General features: G+C 46.7%; 1 protein-coding gene across 2 annotated transcripts in view; it reads left to right on the forward strand.

The window, feature by feature from the left end:
* LOC133354588 (paraspeckle component 1-like) overlaps window positions 1-7,540 on the forward strand; it is a 95,026-nt gene extending 87,486 nt beyond the window's left edge. For both annotated transcript variants that reach the window (XR_009756605.1, XR_009756606.1), the window contains one exon: window positions 196-7,540. The gene's annotated coding sequence lies outside the window, so the exon portion shown is untranslated. The remainder of the gene's footprint in view (window positions 1-195) is intronic.
* The last annotated feature ends 3,408 nt before the right edge of the window (window positions 7,541-10,948 follow it).

Below are 10,948 nucleotides of genomic sequence, written 5' to 3' on the forward strand. Positions count from 1 at the left end.
GGAAAGGGTTAAATACTTCTGAAGACAAATGCATGTCGGGATGCATCACAGAGTATGTGTACACATGAGTTTTTCTCCTATTTTAGTAACATTACCATCTCGTAAAGGGAGGCCAATCCTCATGCCAGAATGACAGGTGGACATCTCTCTAAACGTGTCTTATTTGCTGTCTGCTACGCACTTCCTGCACGGCAGGCTTCCATCGGGAGAATGAGGCACCGCGTCGGGAGAACACCGACGCTGCGTCTGCAGGACAGGACGCCAGATCTGCAGGACGGGACGCCGGATCTGCAGGACGGGATGCTGGATCTGCAGGATGGGACGCCGCGTCTGGAGGACGGGTTGCTGCACCACAAGCTGCGATTTCAGCAATAAGAGGAGATCTCCCTGCGAGCTCAGAATCGCAGGCAACGTCAGCCTGCCCCGAACCAGTGACACCTCAAATTAAGAAGCGTACCGCAAGCCACCACAAACGCCGTCATCATGATCTGGGCACAATTGGTCTCAGCCAGAAGCGGCGTCATGTTTTGAGTAGTTATATGCACTTCAACCGATCATGCCAGCTTTCTACAGGGTAAATCCCGAACAGCAACAACAACTTTACAGATTCATTCGTATTAGATCATCGTTACGAGAATAATCGTCCCCACCCCCAATTACGAATGGACAGCCGTGGCAGCATATTAAACTGCTTCGGTAAGATGGGGAGGCGGCTACTCCTGCGCAGCAGCTACTGGAAAGTGGCGTCGTGGTAGCGCTCCAGGCCTGCGCGTGCCTCAATCTGTCTAAGGCACTGCTCCACGTCGGTCCGTAGTCTTTTCTCGTCCGCATGCTGCGTCTACTCACAGCAGGGGGACAGCACAATGAGGCATGGTGGGCGTAGGGTGAGACACGGCGGGCGTAGAGCCCGCAGGAACAGCAATGGGCAGGGAGCCGGCTTTGTTTCCCCGGTGCTGCACTTGTTACTCATTTAAGGCCGAGTCGACCGGGGGGAGGGCCCGCTCGTGGGAATCGAACTCAGATCACCGGGGTTAGAGCGCAGTGCACTAACCACTGTGCCACCGTTACGCAGACGTAATGAGTGTGGAGGTGTATGCACGCACACTTACCGAATGGATGAAAGGGTTGAGGGTGGAGAGATGGTGCCATAACGAGCGGCAATGGGGGTGTCTCCCTGACCGACGGGAGGCCACGGCTCAAACCCAAGTGTTACGGGCGGAGTGAGTGTTCATGAAGGGAAGTTACTGAGCAGACGATCCCTCTCGTTTGTGAAAGTTACAGGTGACAAGTGTTATATGACCGGTGGTCATGGCTCAGGACAACTTTGGAGGCCTGAAAATGAGTGCATGGCTCGGCCGTGCTGGCGCAGCGACCTCGAACACTCTGGGACATCACCACTGGTCACCCTGACCCAGTGGTGGAAATTCTACATTCCCTTTAGTCCATGGGCCTGAGCAGAATCTGGTAGCACCTGACCTGGCACAACTTACACAAGTATTTTTTTCCTCATTAATACTTTTGTAGTGTCAACGATTCAAAGACCCCCGCTCTCGGCTCCTTTTATGGAGGTTGAAGGTGGGAAGCATTGGTCTTAAACCAGAGACTCACTGCACAACATGGGCTTTTTCTGCACTGCCCTCTGCTGCCCGAAACATTTCCCTGCGGCCTCTTCACATGAAGTATGGTGAAAAAAAACAACCTGGCGTGGCAAGGCCTTCATTCATTGCTTAGAAATAGCTGTAAATTATTTTGTGCAAATACTCTGTACAATATACCTCCATACAATACTACGATAGAATCTACATTAGGAATCAATTGAGTTCTGTAAAAATATTAAATTATGAAATCTATAATGGTACAGAATCCACACCAGTGGGAATGTAGAGAAGGAAGTGTTACAAATGCAAATGATTAATAATACATTATTTTAAACATTTATTGCATGTTGTTGGCCATGATAATTGACTGGAATCAATGAATCGTGGTGTCTTTATTAAAGTTAGTGGACAGAAGCATGTGCACTTGGATTATACGAGGTCTTGGGAAACACTTCACAAAGTATTTTGAGTTGACCAATCTAGCAGCTTTGCACCCCACACACAGTCTTGTGGTACAGCCTCATAGACATCCACTGTTGGGCTTATTGCTCTCAGCGGGCACCTATTAAGTCCCACGTAATAATATTTTACCTGGCCAGGTTGCTTGGTGGTAGAGCCAGCGGCTTGCAATCGGGAAGGTTGCAGGTTCAAATCTTGGTTCGGGTTTGACTCAGCCACTCATTCGTTGAGGGTCAATATATAATGTACTGTACCTCTTTGGTTCTTTCGGTAAAGTCACGTAGGTATAAAATAAATTAAATCACGACGTTTCGGGCGCATAACAAGCGTCCATCATCAGGTGGGAAAGCATGGTCTGCTGCTGAGGTAGACTTTTTAAAAGGTTTGAAATGGGTGTAGGTCAAGGGTCATAAAGAAGTGGCCGGGGCGAGTGATGTTAATGTGAGAAATTAGCATGTAACTGTAAGATAGCAGAGCGGCCTCCTCGACGAGGGCACGGAAGTGGCTATCACTAAGTCGACTTCTCTAATTGATCAGACCAAGCAGAGCTCCCTAAAACCTTGGGCTGCTAGACCACCCAGATTTTATGGCCTTCCTAAAATCCACAAAGTAGGTACCCCGCTCCGTCCTATCGTCTCCACGATTAACTCACCCACCTACAAACTGGCCCGATTTCTATCTGAGACTCTGCTTCCTTTTACTGGCAAGTCCATCTCAGCTGTACTTAACTCAGTTCACTTGGTTTCTCTAATCAAGGACATCTCACTCTCTCCGGATGATTTGCTTGTCAGTTTCGATGTAGTCTCTCTGTTCACCAATGTACCTGTACTTGACACCATAGCAATTATTGAAGACTTGGTCGAACAAGGACTGAATCCAGATGTAAAACATTTTTTCAAAAATAATACTTATTACCGGTATAAATTGGCACCAATGGTATTAACAAATACGTCACAATTTTGTCCTTAACTCGACGAAATTTATTTTCTATTGCATGTAATTTGGTGTTCTTCATCTGATCCGAGTGCCCTAGAAGGTGTCCAAATTTTACGACTCTCGTTCGAAAGATAACTGCTGGAGACACGACCACATTCCATGCAAAACGCCGTATGCACTGTACTAAGCCATGCCATCTAAACGTACAGTATCCGAGCAGGAATTGTAAAAATATCTCATTTAACACGGCAAAACCAGTTGCACCATTCAATTTCGCTCATCCAGTGACAATGGTTGAGTCAGTGGTTGAATGAATTTGAGAATGGTTGAACGAGTGGTTCAGTCAGTTAGTGGTTGAGGGGAGTGAGTAGTTCAGGGAGCGAGTGGTTGAGTGATTGAGTGACTGAGCGGCTGAGTGGTTAAGTTAGTGAGTCGTTGAGCGAGTGTGGCTGATTGAGTGAAAGAGTGATGGTTGAGTGGTAGAGTAAGTGATTAAGTGAGTGAGTAGCTTAGTGAGTGCGCGGTTGAGTGGTTGAGTGAGTGTGTGGCTGAGTGAAAGGGTGAGTGGCTGAGTGAAGGAGTGAGTGGCTGAGTGAAAGAGTAGTTGAGTAAGTGAGATAGTAATTGGCTGAGTAAGTCATTAAGTCAGTGAGTGGTTAGGTGAGTGGTTGGGCGAGTTGTTGAGTGACTGGTTGGGTGAGCAAGTGAGTGAATGGTTGAGTGAGTGAGTGGTTGAGTGAATTAGTGAGTGGTTGAATGAGAGTTTGAGTGCATAAGTGCATGGTTGAGTGAGTGGTTGAGTTAATGATTGAGTGATTGGTTGAGCAAGTGGCTGAATGAGTGAATGGTTCAGTGAGTGAGTGGTTTATTGAGTGGTTCAGTCAGTGGTTGAGGGAGTGAGTAGTTGAGTGAGCGAGTGGTTTAGTGAGTGAATAGCTGAGTGAGTGAGCGGCTGAATGAGTGAATGGCTGAATGAGTGAGTGGCGGAGTGAATGAGTGAGTGGTTGAGTGAGTGAATAGCTGAATGAGTGGTTGAGTACGTGAGTCGTTGAGCGAGTGTGGCTGAGTGAGTGAATGGCTGAATGAGTGAGTGGCTGAGTAGGTGAGTGAGTGGCTGAGTGAGTGAATGGTTGAGTGAGTGAGAGAGTGATGGTTGAGCGGTAGAGTAAGTGATTGAGTGGGTGATTGGGTGGTTGAATGATTGGTTGAGTGAGTGATTGAGTTAAATATTGAGTGAGTGAATATCTGAGTGAGTGAGCGGCTGAGTAGTTGAGTGAGTCGCTGAGTGAGTGTGTAGCCGAGTGAGTTTGTGGCTGAGTGAGTGAATGGCTGAATGAATCACAGCTATGATAAAAATGGACATCAGCATATAAGTGGTCTTGTATTCACTCAGTAAATGAAGTTTAATATAAAATTGTACACTCACAGGATCGAGGATCGAGTAAACCGAGTCACGGCTATGATTAAATTTGGCATTAGCATAACATTGATTTATAAGCATACAAAAGGACTTTTTGCAGAGCGATTTAACACAAAAGTCTGATAGACTGAATTAATTTTTTTAGATAAAAAGTACATACAAATCGGGCATCAATACCGTTGCTTTGTATTATCTGTGAAACGCAGAATATTTCATATAAAATCGGACATTTTGAGCTGACTGAGTAGAATCAATACAATTAGTCTCGATTCACAATCAACAAATACCATATATGGTAAAATCTGATCGGTGATTTTTATGATGTTATAAAGCACTTTGATGTTATAAAGCACTTGCCCCAACAGTTTGTTAAAGGCTACACGGGGATCATTGTGTGCGAGTAGCTCACAGATCCTTGACAGATCTGGACATTGTCCGATCATCAGTGAGCTCCTCCGGCAGGCGAGGCTGCGTTAGCTGTTGTCTGCATTAAGAGGTGTTAACTATCCCACACAGAGGAGTCTGCTTACAGTACAGATAAGAGGTTCTTCACGTACCGTGCCCCGTGTCACCTGAATGTTAAATGGGGCCCCGGTAATTCAGCGTCCACTGTTGAATCATCTTTCACCATCATCATACGTCCATTAAGGCCAATACGACGAGGCCATAGATCAGGCATGTTCATACGGCCCGCAGCTTCGGTCTTATAATGTGTTATTTATGGCTCGCTAGCTCTGTCAGAATAAATCGTAAAACTTTAAAGATGTAATTCCTCCTTCTGCCACATGGTGGCAGCACCATTGTAATGCTCTGTGGCTCTGCATCCGTGCCCCGAACCCTTCTCGAATTATTGCTGCCATGGCGACTGCAAAAAAAAGGAGAAAAGTTGACAGTGAGGGTCGCCGCTTTCAGGAGCGGTGGGAATTACAATACTTCTTCACTGGAAATCGAGGAAATTGTGTTTGTCTAATTTGTAAAGAGACGGTTGCCTTGTTTAAGGATTTCAACGTAAAGAGGTACTACGAGACTAAACATGCTACAACATACGACAAGCTAACAGGGAGTGACCGCGCTGAAAAAGTAAAGCAACTTCAAGCTGCTCTGGCATCGCAACAGCGATTCTTCACGCCGGCCTGTGAGTCAAAGGAAAACATCACCAAAGCCAGCTACGAAGTGGCCATGTTAATAGCTAAACATGGCAAACCTTTTACTGAAGGTGCGTTTATCAAAGACTGTCATAAAAATGGTGGAGAACATTTGCCCCGAGAAGAAGCAAGAATTTATTAATGTTTGCCTGGCACGCAACACTGTGGCACGGAGAGTTGAGGACATATCGTCAGATATTCAGAGACAACTGGGGGACAGGGGAGTGGCTTTTATTTCTCATTAGCCTGCGATGAAAGCACCAATGCATCTGACACTGCACAACTACTTATTTTTTTAAGAGGAGTTGATGACAACATGAACGTGACAGAGGAGCTACTTGACCTCAAAAGCCTTAAAGGGCAAACCAGAGGAACAGATGTATTCGTTTCTGTTTGTGAAGCTGTTGATGATATGAAACTACCATGGAGTAAAGTTTATGGGATCATTACCGATGGTGCGCCTGCCATGGCTGGTGAGCGAAGTGGATTGTCCACACTGATCTGCAATAAAGTCAGCGAAGAAGCAGGCAACGCTATTAAACTTCACTGTATCATTCACCAACAGGCTCTCTGCGCCAAACATCTCAAATTTGACGATGTTATGAAACCAGTGGCAAAGGCAATCAATTATATTCGCTCTAAAGCTCTATACCACCGACAGTTTCAGCAGTTCTTGCGTGACATCCAGGCTGAATACGGTGACGTAATATATCACAACGATGTGAGGTCGCTAAGTCGGGAGTCCGCACGGCAGCGATTTTTCTCTCTCAAAGAGAAAATTGGACATTTTTTGGGTGAGAAAAGACAACCAATGGAAGAACTGTCCGTCCTGTATGGCTGGCAAATCTGGCTTTTTGGTTGACATAACGAAGCAACTGAATGCGCTGAATGTTAATCTTCAAGGGAAAGATGCAGTGGTGAGCCAGCTATATGCTGACATCAAGGCCTTTGAAACCAAACTGCAACTTTTCCAAAAACACTTGTCCCAAACAGAGCCCTGCACCGCGAACTTCCCAGCTTTGAAAGAGGTCATTGACAGTTTCCCACAGGACAACATCGGTGCGCAAATGAGTTATGCAACAGCTATCGCATCACTTTCTGTGGAATTTAACAAATGCTTTCGGGACTTTGCAGTTATTGAAAAGGACATGTTGCTTTTCTCTTCCCCCTTCTCCGTGGACCCTGATGCTCCTCCACAGCTGCAGCTGGAGCTCATTGAGCTGCAGTTTGACGATGAGTGCCGCGGGAAACATCAGCACTGTTCTCTTGTTAACTTTTACCGGCAGCTGGACAAAAGCAGGTTTCCTGAAATGCGGTCATTCGCTAAGAAAATGTTGAGCTTATTCGGCTCCACATATTTGTGTGAGTAAACATTCTCAGTCATGAACTTAAACAAGAACCGATTGAGGTCAAGGATGAGTGACTCCCACTTGCGTGGCATTTTTCGCATCTCAACCACTGCCCTCAAGCCAGACCTGGTCTCTTTACTGAAATCTAGATCTCAGTATCACCCTTCTCATTAGTGTCAGCAAGTTATCTGTTCCTTGATACATCTGAAATTGAGTGTTTTGAACGGTAACATGTCACTATTAACAATGAAAAGCCTAAAGCACACTAATGCACTTGGACTTATGGCACTTGTTTTATTAAACTCTTGAATGAGATTTGGTTATAACTGTTGATGTTATGTACCTGTAGATGTGACACAAACTCTTGCTTTCTGAAAGATCTTGTAAAAGACAAGGGCAAAATTCACTTGTTTTAAAGTTGAATGATAACAGTTCTCTTTGTATTACTTATAACTCCAGTTTAAAATGTTCATGAGGCAAATATATTTAACTCATGGAAATTTAAGGTATTCTATACCGTTTGTTCAATGTTATCTGATTAATTGAAAGGCAGAATTGTGTTTTTAGAGTTGTGGCTTACATTGTCAATTGAAAAATAAAGGTAATTGTGACAATGACAATTGTTTTATAACAGTGTGTGTTTTCACGTAACTTTTGTGGTAAAAATGTCGGAAGGAACTATTGGCCCCCGGGAATCTTCACTTTATAAAATTTGGCCCTCTTTGCAAAAAGTTTGGACACCCCTGCCATAGATGCCGCGTTATAACGGGGGGGGGGGGGGAGCAGGAGAAACGTCGTACTACGTGACATCGCAACACCCTGCACACAACCATAGTGGCTGATTAGGGTGCGCCTCGTTTACGAATATGTGGTTTTAGTGGTTGAGAGTAGATTTTGGTGTAAATTGATCACGATGCTTTGCGTAGCCTGCATTTAAAATTTCATGCGTGGGTGCGTGAGCAAATATGAGTGGGTGAGTGCGTCAGTAGGCCGGCACAGCATGGGCTGGAGTGGAGGTGGACTGATGCGGTACGGGAGGATGTGGAGCTGAGTGGGCTTTGCCGTCGACTGGTACCAGCGGTGTCGGGATCGGCCTCTGCGGGGGAGACTCGTGAAGGTCGCTTCTACTTGGCAGTTGGAGACACTCGCCCTCCAACAACAACGGAGGAGTGACGCTCACAACAACGAGCGGAACACCGGATGATAAATATGCAGCAATTTGGCACAGTACGGGGTAAAGGTGGTGCATCTGCCAGTCATCTGTCAGCCAAGCCATGGCACCTGGGTCTATTCCAGGATCTCCAGTCAACGAGCCTTCGATACTTCCCGTGGCTTCAGAGTGCGCCTGGCACAGTTGCCGTGGTGACGTTACTGTCACTTATTGGCGAATGGTGACGGTCGATAATGCAGCGGTGGTTGTGAGAAATGTCAATTTGGGGAGGGGGGAGCGCCAACCCTGACCAGCTGTGAACCTCACGTCGCCTCGCAGCCACCAGTAGCCACAGGGAGTTCTGGATGGGTGTGAGGGGCTGGTAACCCCCCCTCCACCTTCAACTAAATCACCACACATTCACGTGCGAGCCCTTGGGTCTCTGTGTTGATACTCTTAGGTTTTTTCCGTAAAGTCACGTAGGTGTTGTATCTATGCCCTGTTTTCTGTTATTAATATTAAGAATAATTAAGAATTTTTTTTTTATTATATCTATATCTTTTTTTTCAATTAAATAATGAAAACAACCCACTCCAAGCACACCAGGAATCTGTGAAACGGCCATTAAACTGGTAAGAAGTCGGTCACAGAGAGGTCAGAGACATCCAGATGGACAAAGATCGATGGCCTGACCTCCCAAGACATCTTGATATGCACGGAGGGGGTGCAGAGCAGAGTAAAGGATAATAACGGTTGCCACTCGCGTTTTCTTAACGTTTTCCTAACCGAAAAGTAGAAACTTAACAAAGAGAATTAACCAACAAACAAAAATTTTTTTTATTATTAGTAATTCTCTTATATTACTCGTATTCACAGCATACATATTATTTAGAATTATATGTTGCCTACCTACATGACCTTCCTAAAAACTAAAGAGTACGAATTCCAGGAAGCGTACGTGGAAACTTAGTTGCACTTAACCTCAGGACATTAAAATATAACTCAAGAATAAATGTAACACACAGGGCCATATAAATGTATTGCAAAAATCTCCTCAGCCACCTTTGTCTCCAACGGTCCGGCACAAACAGATGGCCCATGAATGCTTGGAGGGTTAGGAAAGGTCGCGAGGAGGGGTCGCGGGGGTGTCTGCTTCTTCTCGCTCTGTTTGTGTTTTGTTGCCCGCTCGCAAGGAATGCGCAGAGAGGGGAGTCACGTTTTGAGTTAGGCACGGGCGCACATAGCGAATGAGCAGTCTGTCCGAGTCGTGCTCAGTCTTGCAACTCGGCGTGCGACACGGCGTTGCGACGGGGCTCGCAAGAGAGCTGGGGCAAATCGTGCCTCGAGGAGAGATGGGACAATGAGACGTCGTTAAGGTGACAGTCTGAGAGCAGTCTGTCCGAGTCGCGCTTGGTCTCGCAACTCAGCTTGCGACGCAGTGTTGCGACGGGGCTCGCAAGAGAGCTGGGGCAGATCGTGCCTCGAGGAGAGATGGGACGACGAGACATCGTTAAGGTGACAGTCTGAGTGCAGTCTGTTCGAGTCACGCTCAGTCTCGCGACTCGGCTTGCGATGCAGCGTTGCGACGGGGCTCGCAAGAGAGCTGGGGCGGTTGTGCCTCGAGAAGTGATGGGACGAGGAGGGGTCGTTCGAGTCGCAGATGTCCGAGTTCAACCTGGGTCGGGGCTGGGTTTCAGCCGTGCTCCGGCTGGCGGAGCGTCGTGAGGAAACGAAACACCGATGCCGATAGCAGGTGTCGCTTCTCGCAGAACGAAGTTAAGTGCGAGTGAAGCTGGCAGCTGCACGAACAAGGGAAGCACAGAGCAGAGAAAGTGACGAGTGACGACAAGCAATCAACCTGTAAAAGGGCGGAGATCGCCAAGCGTCGACCAAGCATGCAAAGCAGAGAGCGCGAAGCAGTGGAGAAAGCCTGATCAAACGGCTGTGAGGAAGAGGACAGCGCCATCGAATGTGCCGTGTGTTTGAGGGCACACCTACCAACGACCAGTGTAAACAGACAAGACGTCCAGAGCGACGGCGAGCATCGTGTCGACTCAACGATCAATCGAGCAGTGGAGAAGCCGGGGGCTGCCACCAAGAGAGAGAAAGTGCCACCGAATGCGCAGTGTGTTTGATACTCAGACCGACCACCACCCAGTGAGCACAGCCGCGTCGTCCAAAGCCACAAGCCAACACAGCCTGAAGCAAGGGCGAGTGTCCGTGTGAAGTTGGCAACGATCAAGGAGAGAGCCACAGCAGCAGCACGACCCGGGCGTCACCGAGCGTCGTGCCAACTCGTCATCTAGCAGTAGAGGGAGAGAGAGCGCAAGAGCAGCACGCCCCGAGCAGCACGACTCGCTGCGGCCACGCCCAACCCAGAGGAAACCTCTGGCCGCTGTTTGTATCCTCCCACACCACACAAGCTAACGACACAACTCCCGGCTCTAAGAATGAATTAATTTTACAAGGGGACAACGCACACACAGCACGCACACGAATAAGACTTTAAAAAAATTATCTTTGCGTTTCAAAAAGGGTTGCCATTTCGAGGTGGTGCGTTCACTACCAACTGATCGTGCAAAGCAGTTGCTGCCGTCGAGTTACATAAGGAATGTTTTAGTCATCCATTTTCCTTAATTGCATAATCTTGCCCATGAATTTATTGACGTATACTTGCTTTTGCATACTAGTGTCATGTGTTTGTTTAGAATTAAAATTGCTTAACACCAAGTCTCGAGTGTTTCTTCCAAGTCCATGCAAAACTGTCTTATTCTTGAGAACTGTAGCCTGTGATGAGATCTGAAACTGGAGACCTAAAATAACATAAACACACTAAGATAATCGGTAAACGTTTAATCGATGATAATCGTGTTATCCTGATTGATATAACA

Source organism: Lethenteron reissneri, chromosome 48, assembly GCF_015708825.2.
Source record: "Lethenteron reissneri isolate LAM-NWPU_2019-01 chromosome 48, ASM1570882v1, whole genome shotgun sequence".
Taxonomy (NCBI): domain Eukaryota; kingdom Metazoa; phylum Chordata; class Hyperoartia; order Petromyzontiformes; family Petromyzontidae; genus Lethenteron; species Lethenteron reissneri.